Source organism: Cupressus sempervirens, chromosome 2 (genome assembly GCF_028749045.1).
Source record: "Cupressus sempervirens isolate cs-2001-9-10 chromosome 2, ASM2874904v1, whole genome shotgun sequence".
Taxonomy (NCBI): domain Eukaryota; kingdom Viridiplantae; phylum Streptophyta; class Pinopsida; order Cupressales; family Cupressaceae; genus Cupressus; species Cupressus sempervirens.
Window position 1 is genome coordinate 454,194,080 of NC_143119.1, and position 10,477 is coordinate 454,204,556.

Here is a 10,477-nt window from a genome sequence, read left to right on the forward strand (position 1 = left end):
ATGAGTTTGACAATCTGGGAAAAGCTTAGCCAAATCGAGGTCTGCAATTTTCAAACTCAGTTCGTCATCCAATAAAATATTATGCTATAGTGCTTTGGCCAATTCAGAAATTTTTGCTTCTCGGGGTCTGTGTTCAACAGACTCTGGTTAAAACCTATGTTACCATAAACGAGAAACGAGAAACCTAACCGCAACGTCAACGTGACGAGAAACGAAAATTCTGAAAGGTTGCGTAAAAGAAACATTATATATATATATATATAAGCTAATCTATTTCTTAAAAATTGATTCTTACTTCTATTTTAAATTGTATTAATAAATTACTAATTCAATTGTACAAAAAAAAAACTAATAGTTGACTGTTACTAAAGTAATTCTCTTATAAAATCTTAAAACTTTTAAAAAGAAACTTGATTAATAACACTCCACATTTCTAGATATTAACAAAATTAAAACTGCTACTTTGTTAACAAGACTGAAACACAAACTAAAACAATACTAAAATTAAAACCACTAAAACTAGTTTAACAAAACAAAAACTACTACTCCACGGCCTTTTAAATTCCCCATGCGCACTATAAAATATATTAATAATTTTTTATTTATAACATTATTGTCACACAGCACAGAAATTATTAATAATTTTTTAATTTATATTTTCCCCACAGAAACGACCGTTGCGTGACGGGAAACCCGTTTCGCACGTCGCAACGTGAAACGGGGCGTCCCCGTCACGTTTCTGGCAACTATGGTTAAAACTATCTGTAACTCAAGGCCAAAAAAATTAACACTCTGATAGGCCCTAAAAACCATGTTGACCCAAAGGATGTTCATCTCGTCTTAACAACATAAATGAACTATTTTGACCTGAAGGAGGTTAGCACTTGCTTTGCAACACTGCACTTTAGAATGTAAGAACTGTTATGACTTACAGAACAGAATATGAACTGGAAATAATATCAAGAAGAAGCTTTCTGCCATGCGAACTCTATAGTTCTATCGATATCGAAGGAAACCATAAATGATAAAACAATTCTGGTTTACGGAGGAAAGCAGGGCACCCCATAGACTGACCCAAATCCACCCTCTCAATATACCGTAATATTCTCCTCTGTCAATCGCATCAAAGAAGAATGAGCCCTTGTGGCCGCTCCCCTGTGCTGAAAGCTTCGTATATCACCCTCTTCATATCTACGAAAGATTAGATTCAATTGCATATTGATTCAAAGATCAATCTCATTCAGATAAGATTTGATTTGATCAGATCAATGATTGTTTTGGTGAGTGAAAACATTTGTCAAGAAACTGGAAACCACCAAACAACTTATCTCTCGGATTCCAGCATCAGACAGTTATTGAGTGAACCCACAGGTAATCTAGCCTATCGGCTAATAATTTATTGCTCGCAATTTTTCTAAAGCGAGTGAGCATTGAATCTGAAATCAACCATGGATGTGGCTTTCTCAAACTATGATGGAATCTGAAAACAACAGCAAGGCCCTTTCTCCTTCGCTACTCTGTAATTGCAATGGAATAACAAGAACTATGAGTGAGTCCCGTCTGAAACAAATCTAATTTTTAAGCCATGTATTATCCCGCAACCGTACATGCCAATAAAATAGTTCAATGAAATATTAAATAGCTTCTCAAATATATATTATTTGCTCCAAATGGAATCTACAAAATTTTGGTGCTAAATAGAAGTTACAGCTTATACCTGAGCTAAGTCTGTTACCAGAACCACCTGAGGTTCCTTTGTTATGGGGTTTTTGCTTGAATCCATTGCCCCATCATTCTTTCACTGGGCACAATGTTGAGGTATAAGCTCCTGATACTCCCAATTTAAATTGAGTGTAAATAGCACAGCTCAAGTTATTCACTGTGTAGATCAGAAAGGTCAGAAAGTGTCCTGAGACACAAACAAAAGAGCAGTACCATTTCTACAATAAAATCTAGATCACATCTTGATCATTAGATGCAAGATGTTTATCTTCTCCAAGAGAGAACATGTAATTCGGAATTTGTAATCTGTAAACAAAAGAAAAAAATTCACAAATACCTAGGTAAAGACAAATGGGAAAGTTCACAGTATGTTTCTTGATAAAACACAACATCAAAGACGTACCCAAATGTTTTTGGCTTTGAAGGAGATGAAAAAAAATCAAGCTTGTCTTCTCATGCAGCATCTTCAAGCCATCTTTCTCAGGAACAAAATGTGCGCTGCATCCTGCAGACTGATATTTTTAAGTTTCATCATTCATGATCCTCCCTTACATAGCATTTTTTAGATTATACATCTCTACTTTATTGTCCAACATCAAGTCATTTAATATAAATTCAACATGTTTCATGAGGAAAGCTTAGCACTTAAATACATTTGGGTTTAATAACTTTATATTTCTCCCGCAATATATATCCATGCATTATTTGACCTCTGTTCAAGCTTCAACTCTGCATGGCTTGTGGAGTATTAAACGACTTAACAAATGTTATGAGGAAAATTTAGCACTTAATGCATTTGGGTTTATAACTCTATATTTCTCCCAAAATATATATCTATGCATTATTTCTCCTCTATCCAAGCTTCAAACTCTGCATGGCTTGTGGAGCCTTACTGTACTATGCCCAGGGTGAAGAAATGTGCATCTAGAATGCTGGATGGACATTGCTGGTTTTTTCTCTGTTGACTGAATTGTACAATTCAGCTGTAATTAGAGTATTCTTCTGTATTTTTACTATATTCGTTTTGCTTTTGCATTGACCAGTGAATTTTTGTTTCTTAATTTGAGTTTGGTATAAGAATTATCTGAGAGAGCCTAGCAGGTTCTGAAAAAATGTCTACCCACTTGATCTGGTTAAAACTGTTTAACAAAGCGTAATACATGAAATCCATGTGACTTGTCAATTTGGATGAGTTTTTAATGGTGAATTGTTTTACTGGACCCAAAGTTTTTTTAACAAGGTGAAGGATAGCTTCATCTTGGATGATGGATAAGATTTATATCAGTTCCTAAATAATAGATTTTCAAATAATTCCTGAATTAATTGTTAAGAGAAGAGTCAAAGGACGTGGTTTGTCATGCCCACCGGTTACCTCAGTCATCTTCTGTATTGAGCCCTACTGGACAAGGTACCAGAGGAGCTCAGCTTCAATTACCAGGTCATTCTCACAATATCCTGCAAGGTCAGCATATTTAAGCAAGTTTGTCGCTGCTCAATAGAGACAACCCTAAAAAATGATACACTAAACATGAAAGATGAACAAAAAACAGCATTAAAATTTTCTATTAGCACACATGTACGCATGGTGTCATGGAGTAAACAATCTTAATGAAGAAAAATGTAGAGTTTGCACTTTGCACAAAAAATATTGTTAACAAATCATATTAATAATGGCTTTCTTTCTTTCCCACAGCCTTTGTCGGAGAGAAAAATCATTAGTTCTGCGATAAAATACCCATTTGGGATAAAAAGAACAAGGACAAAATAAAACCCAGAGGAATTTAGAGAGATATCTTCATCAAGGGCTGAAAAGAAAAGTAGTGAAAACATACTGTTTTGTTGTCAATGGTGTGCTTGTCCTGTAGAACCCTGTCAAGAATGGAGGGGTTGGCAAAAAGGACGAAGTCTAAGTCTTTGACACGGCCAGTCATATGATCTTTTCTTACTATAGTCTGCGCAACCTCACCATAGTGAGAAAAATACAGTGCAAGCCTCTCTTCACTAATCTCTATGTTTCACCCAATGAAGAGCTTTGCCTCCCAATCTATTTCTACTTCTATAGGAAATCTGCAAACTCCTCTGTGTAAAATAGAAACCCTGGCTGATGCAGACGGTGGAAATTTAACCTTTGTTTCTCATCAACTGTATAAAAAAATTGCACATGGAGATTATGAAACAACTACTCACAAAACGTTTGCATTGTTACTAACCTTTGACATCGCTGAATATCCTGTAATCAGTTGACAGTAAATCCAAAGAGCAGGAAGCAAAGCACAACCTTTACCTTTGGGGCAGAGAAAGTCCAAAGACCAAATGGCTTCCAAGTTGAGTTCTTTTGAAATTCTGGCACATAGTGAAGAAGCAGTAGAGGAAAGCAAGAGGAGGAAGACAGTCTTAAAGGAATCCCACACAACCTTTTTGACATTAATCCCCAAGTAAAAACATGCCAAAACCTTTGATAAATGTGACTCAGTTGCATTTTGCAGAAAAATTACAAGATAATAACATAAGTGTTACAACTCGTTGGGAATAAAATAATATTGGAGGGACATAATTGTTTTATAAAAGACAAACAGATATTGGATGGAGTTATTGTTGACTTGGTCACCACCTCCTTTAAGATCGCTGACTGGGTGGTCAGCACCTCCCGTGGATCAAGGTAAATCTGGCATTTGTATCGGGCATTAACAGTTCAGGCTTTTAACAGTTTGGGCTTTTAATGCAACGGCAAATGATTCCAACAAGTGGTATCACGGCCTTGGGCCATGGGTTTGAGTCTCCCTTCAGTTGGTGTTGAGGGGAAGATTGTTGACTCGGTGGTCAGCACCTCGAATATTGTTGACTTGGTGGTCAGTACCTCCCGTGGATCTGGGTAAATCTGGCATTTGTTTCAGGCATTAACAGTTTGAGCTTTTGGTGCATCAGCAATGATTCCAACAGTTAAAATATCAATACTGTTCATAAAGACATGATCACCCAAGTAAAAACTAGGAAAGACAGTCACTAGGCATATATAAAGCAAATAAGCGTAAAGTGAAAATTTACAGTAACAGTCGTAGAGAATTTTGGACTTCAAATTATGTGAATTAAAGACAAAGCTTAAGTTGAATATACACGCCATCCTTCATGTTGTTGATCAACAGAGTTCCAGATGAGCTACTTCTCTGCTAATCAGGGATAATGTGAAAGAGATTTGATCTCCTAATGTTTATTTATAACCTTGGATGAGGCCCTAGGAAGAGAAATTAAACAGCAGATTTGGCTCAAAAGTACCAAACAAATTTTAAAGCAGCGAAGAAATCTTAAATCTCTAAATTTTAGAGGATACAGTCCTAATTCTTCTCAAGAAGTAGAGATGTATTCCTGTAGGCTAGAAAATCAATGCACATGATTGTAAGATTTAGTTTATGATATTTAGTTTATCAATATCATAAAATTATAGCAGGAACTTCAGAAGATCATGGATTATCTGAATATTATTTACATCACGAGATCATTTAAGGAAAGGCCTTTGCTCAAGTCTAGAAACCTATTGTGGAAAAAATTCTGACTAAATTACCTACTTGCAAATTGAAAGGATAAACCATGTATAGACCTATTTCCCCCTTCAAAAGCCTAAAATAGTTTCACAAGGGCTGTTAAGTCTTTTCAGAAGATTTTAGAGGGATTTAAACGTTTAAGGAGAGCAGTAGAAAAGGTCAGTTGAATGTAATGTTCCCGTCATTAAATAATTATTTAATCAAACCTTTGTTAATGGGCGGATTGATTTAGTATATCTTGGACCCATTTTTATTTAATTGTTTCCGTAGGTTTGGCCGTCGGCTATCTTTGTAAACCGTCAGGAAGTTTCTTTGAAGGGTATTTAAGCACAGCATGTAGGTAGCAGTAGGTATGCGATTTAGATTATTTCTTTGTACTGTGAATTCCTATTGGATTCTGGATTGTTTGTCATTTCGGAAGATTTCCCTACTTGGTTTTTCAGTTTTGGTGGGATTTAACCCTCACCCTATTCCGTTTGTATTGTTTGGCTCAAATCTGGCAAATCAGAGTGCTACTACTATTTGCATCTATATTATAGACTTGATTTCGAATTGATGTTTGTGCATATTAAATCTTTATGGTGTATCTTACTTATCGGATTGAAGGCTATTAACATCCTTGTATGTTCTTCCCACCATCCTCCATTGTACACCATCCAGTTGCACTCTGTATAGATGTCTCTTGCACCGTACGGCCATCCTCCCTAACCATACAGTCATCCAACCTACACCGTATAGTCCTCCCCATTGCACACGTACGGCCTCTCTGACTGAACCGTACGGCCACCTTTGCTCCCACTATATGGCCACCTCTATTACAATTGTACGGCCCATCTACTGCTACCGTACACCAACAGAGTCTCTAATAGAAGCGGAACATTACAGTGGTATCAAAGCCAGTGATTTAGCTAGTATGTGGAAGTGAATGCAAGTTTATATCTGAAGGAGAAGGCGAAATAACCTTGTTGGTAGAATGGTAGATCCTATGATAGAACTCATGAATCTTTTAAGAGAGTTGAGCAGAAACCAAATACAAACCAACAAACCCCAAAGGCATATGCAGGAAATGCTACAAAAATTGGTCAAGGGAAAGACAACAGAAGAACAAAACGAGCATAGTGATGACTCTGTTTCGGGAAGGAAAAACTCTCAACCCTCTCGCTCTTGACCCTTGATACCCATCTTCCTTCCAAGGACGGAAGCACCACTCAAAGAAAGAGAGCCCACTTTTCAAGAAATACAAGAAAAACTTTTGGAAGATTGGAGGAACGCGAATATGGAAGGTGATATATCTTACAGAGATTACATTGATCTAAGAATGAGATATTCAGGTGGGGGAAATCGCAGTTAATGATGACCTCGGGAGAAAGATCAAAAAAGTAAACTTATCACCATTTGATGGATCTGGAGCCATCACTACACAAGCATGGGTTCTGAAGGCAGACACCTATTTCCAACTCAACCCGACGCCCGAATAGGAAGCAATCAAGTTCGTAGCACTCCATCTAGAAGGAGTGGCGCAAGAATGGTGGCACCATGGATTGGTTACTCTCGGCCACAACCAAGTAACATCTTATGTCAAGTTCACTGAGAGACTCATTGACCGTTTCGATGGGAAGGATCCTGAACTAAACTTCAAATATCTAGCTCAGCTAAAGAAAACAGGTACAGTAGACAATTACATCACTGAGTTCCAAAGGTTGTCAGTATTAGTCACAGACATCTCTGAAAGATGTTGAATCATGTTATTCATGGATGGGCTGAAAGAGCCTTTGAGAGGTTGGATCAAAGGGTTCAACCCATGTGCACTCAACAAGGCTATTAAGAAGGTGCATGACATGGCCGCTTCCTCCAAAACTCACATAGCTATGCCAACACCGTCCCCACAAGAAGACAAAGACAAGGAGCCAATCTAAAAAAAACCTCCGTTGGATGAAGACTCTCAGCAAGAGCTCCAGAGGAAAATGATTTGTTTCACATGCAAGGAACCATGGGGACCAAGTCATCGTTGCCTTGGGAAGGGAAAGATTCATTACATTGAGGTATTTCCTAATGACAATGAAGGACAAGTACCTATAGTGACTGGCAAAGAAAGTAAGCAGTAGGAGAGAATAAGTTCCCTAATACGAAAAGGGGGTTCTATTGCTATCCTCACTACAATGGTTGGAAATAGTATCTTCAGGGTTTGTGGCACACTTCATGGGAAATGAGTCATAATCATGATTGATAGTGACGCCACACTCAATTTCATCAATTCATCTTTGGTCACTAGTAAGGGCTTACATGCAGTAGAGCATGGAAGATTTGAGGTTAAGGTTGTTGGAGGAACCTTGTTACCCTACACTCATGTGATCAAACGGCTACAAATTTCCGTGGGAAACTATACCTTGACAAATGATTTCTTTGTCATAGATTTGGTTGATACTAATATCATATTGGGCATCTAGTGGATGGAGACCCTTGACCAGGACACCCAAAGTTTCAAGAGGATGAACTTTTCATTCGAGATGGATGGCAAGAAGGTGCTGCTAAGAGGAATGTCAAATAAAGGATCGAGGGAAGTCACAATCAAAAAGATGGAGGCCATTTTTAAACATGATAAGATCCCAGCCGCCGCAAGTAAAAACATCACAATCAACACCTTGCCCCATTCCTTGGATAATTGGTGGGCCCATCTATTCGTTGAGTACTCCAAGAACCATTTTGCATGTTAGCTGATGGATGGCTATATACATGATGGAAGATACAAAGTTATTGATGATATCATTTACTATGGCGATAAGATCTACTTGGTACCTAACTCGAAACTAAGAAGCTGATTACAGAAAGTTTCCAAGCATCGGATTTGCATTTGCTTGAGGATAAGCAAATTTTGGAATGGAAGGACTGTAATGTTCCCGTCATTAAATAATTATTTAATCAAACCTTTGTTAATGGGCTGATTGACTTAGTATATCTCGGACCCATTTTTATTTAATTGTTTCCATAGGTTTGGTCGTCGGCTATCTTTGTAAACCGTCGGGAAGTTTCTCTTAAGGGTATTTAAGCACGACATGTAGGCAGTAGTAGGTATGCGATTTGGATTATTTCTTTGTACTGTGAATTGCAGTTGGAGTTCTCGATTGATCGCCATTTTGGAAGATTTCCCTACTTGGCTTTCCAGTTTCGGTGGGATTTAACCCTCACCCTATTCCATCTGTATTGTTTGGCTCAAATCCGGCAAATCAGAGCGCTACTATTATTTGCAACTATATTATAGACTTGATTTCAAATTGATGTTTGTGCGTATTCAATCTTTATGGTGTATCTTACTTATCGGATCGAAGGCTATTAACATCCTTGTATGCTCTTCCCACCATCCTCCACCATACAACATCCAGTTGCACATTGTACGGCTGCCTCCTAAACTATACGACCATCCTCCCCAACCGTACGGTCATCCTACCTACATCATACAGTCCTCCCCATTGCACACATATGGCCTCTCAGACTAAACTGTACGGCCACCTCTACTCCCACAGTACAGTTGTCTGTGCTCCCATCGTACGGCCACCTCTGCTCCCATAGTATGGCCCTCTGCTGCAACCGTACGGCCCAGTTGCTCCTACCATATGGACATCTGTTGCTACCATATGCCAACAAAGTCTCTGACAAAAGTGGAACATTACATTGAATGCCTTGTTTTTTCACTCCAAATACTTCTAATTTAATGGTCAAGATTTTTTTAAGATAAATGATGCTTTATTCATTTTCAATAAGCTCCAAAAGAGAGGTCCAATGCATATTATTTACGATTCTTTCCGAAGGAAAAGAAATTTCATTTCAAAGGGATTAGAGGGAGCATCTAAGCTTCTTATCACATACTTCATGTTCGCCCAATATTCACTTGGGGTCAGAGTCAAACTAAGGGATGAAGGTGGAGTTAGATGTAACCAGCCCTAGTATGCTTGTGCCTAAGCTTTGAAGCCCTCAATCAAAGCATGAACAGAAAGTTGTGTTGGAGTGCAAACTTTCAAGTAGAACAAGCACTTCCTAGACAAGAATAAAGGATTTTCATCAATAAATAGCAGTCCATAATGAGTAATCGATGAGATTCATTCAAGAAACAACAATAAATATAGGTTGCTCATTAAGAATAGCAGATAGAATGATAGAGAAATAGATTCAAAAGTGGAACATCATGTATTATTGAACAAAAGTATGTATCATGGTTACAAACATCAAGATTTATAAGAGGGACATCAAATTTCATGATAGGATGAAGAGTTTCAAACTAAACCTCTTAAATCTAGAGCCCAGAAATTAATGATGATAAACAACAATAAGAAAGAGCCAACATTGAAACAATAAACACCAAAAATATCCTATGAAAACCCTTCTAAGATGAAGGGAAAAACCCAACCACAGAACCACACAACAAAAAATATCATTTCATTAATCATAAAAGTTCAAGTGTACAATCCTTTTGCTTGAAGTGAAATATATAACCAATAAAGAGACCCTTCACATAACAATTGAAAGTCTCTTCAATTTTCCATAACCTATAATTCTTTATTTTCAAACACAACTCTTCGTATTTCCATGCTTCAACGCATGTTGAAGGACACATGTCTTTATATTTAATATTAAAATTTAAACATAAGTGTCATTTTCAATTGAAGGTGACTATAAGAGTAACATCCATATTTCCGGAGATAAAGATCTATATTGCCGCTACAATCTTCAACACTCCTCCTTAGCCAGAGAGAGATCTTTAGTTGATCAATCACACAAGGCTGCAACCAAAATGTCAATGATAAAATCTAATCACATGGATCTTATAAAATTTCATGGAATCACTCAACATGAAAACCCTACAAGAAACATAAACAGTTTTCATGGAATCTCTCAACATTACACTAAGAGAACAATTGACTCATTGTTAATAATCATGGAATGACAAATTTGTAAGACTCCCAACTAAACCTTAATCACAAACTCTCTCAACGTGAACTACCATGAAATCTCTCAAAATGACATCCAACTCCCATCACGGAATCTCTCAATATGGTGACATCATGGACTCTCTCAACATGATGTTCACTATCGCATAGTGAAAGAGTTAACACAGCTGATTCTTACAATCTTATTTATTCACACAAGAATAGAAACAAAACAGGACTTAGTTCCATTTAAGTCTCAAATTTTACAAATATCACAAGCATATATGAGAATGA

At 37.3% G+C, this 10,477-nt stretch overlaps 1 long non-coding RNA gene across 2 annotated transcripts; it reads right to left on the reverse strand.

The window, feature by feature from the left end:
- Positions 1-578: 578 nt before the first annotated feature.
- On the reverse strand, positions 579-9,389 carry LOC149573010 (uncharacterized). Of its 2 annotated transcripts, none has more exons than XR_016359999.1 (5): positions 3,555-9,389; positions 3,095-3,177; positions 2,126-2,234; positions 1,718-1,879; positions 579-1,517 (listed from the first exon to the last, which is right to left on the reverse strand). It is a non-coding gene; the product is annotated as an uncharacterized LOC149573010 (long non-coding RNA). The 2 variants fall into 2 exon arrangements; XR_016360000.1 differs by having other exon boundaries at positions 2,126-2,227; positions 3,555-9,385.
- Between the last annotated feature and the right edge of the window lie 1,088 nt (positions 9,390-10,477).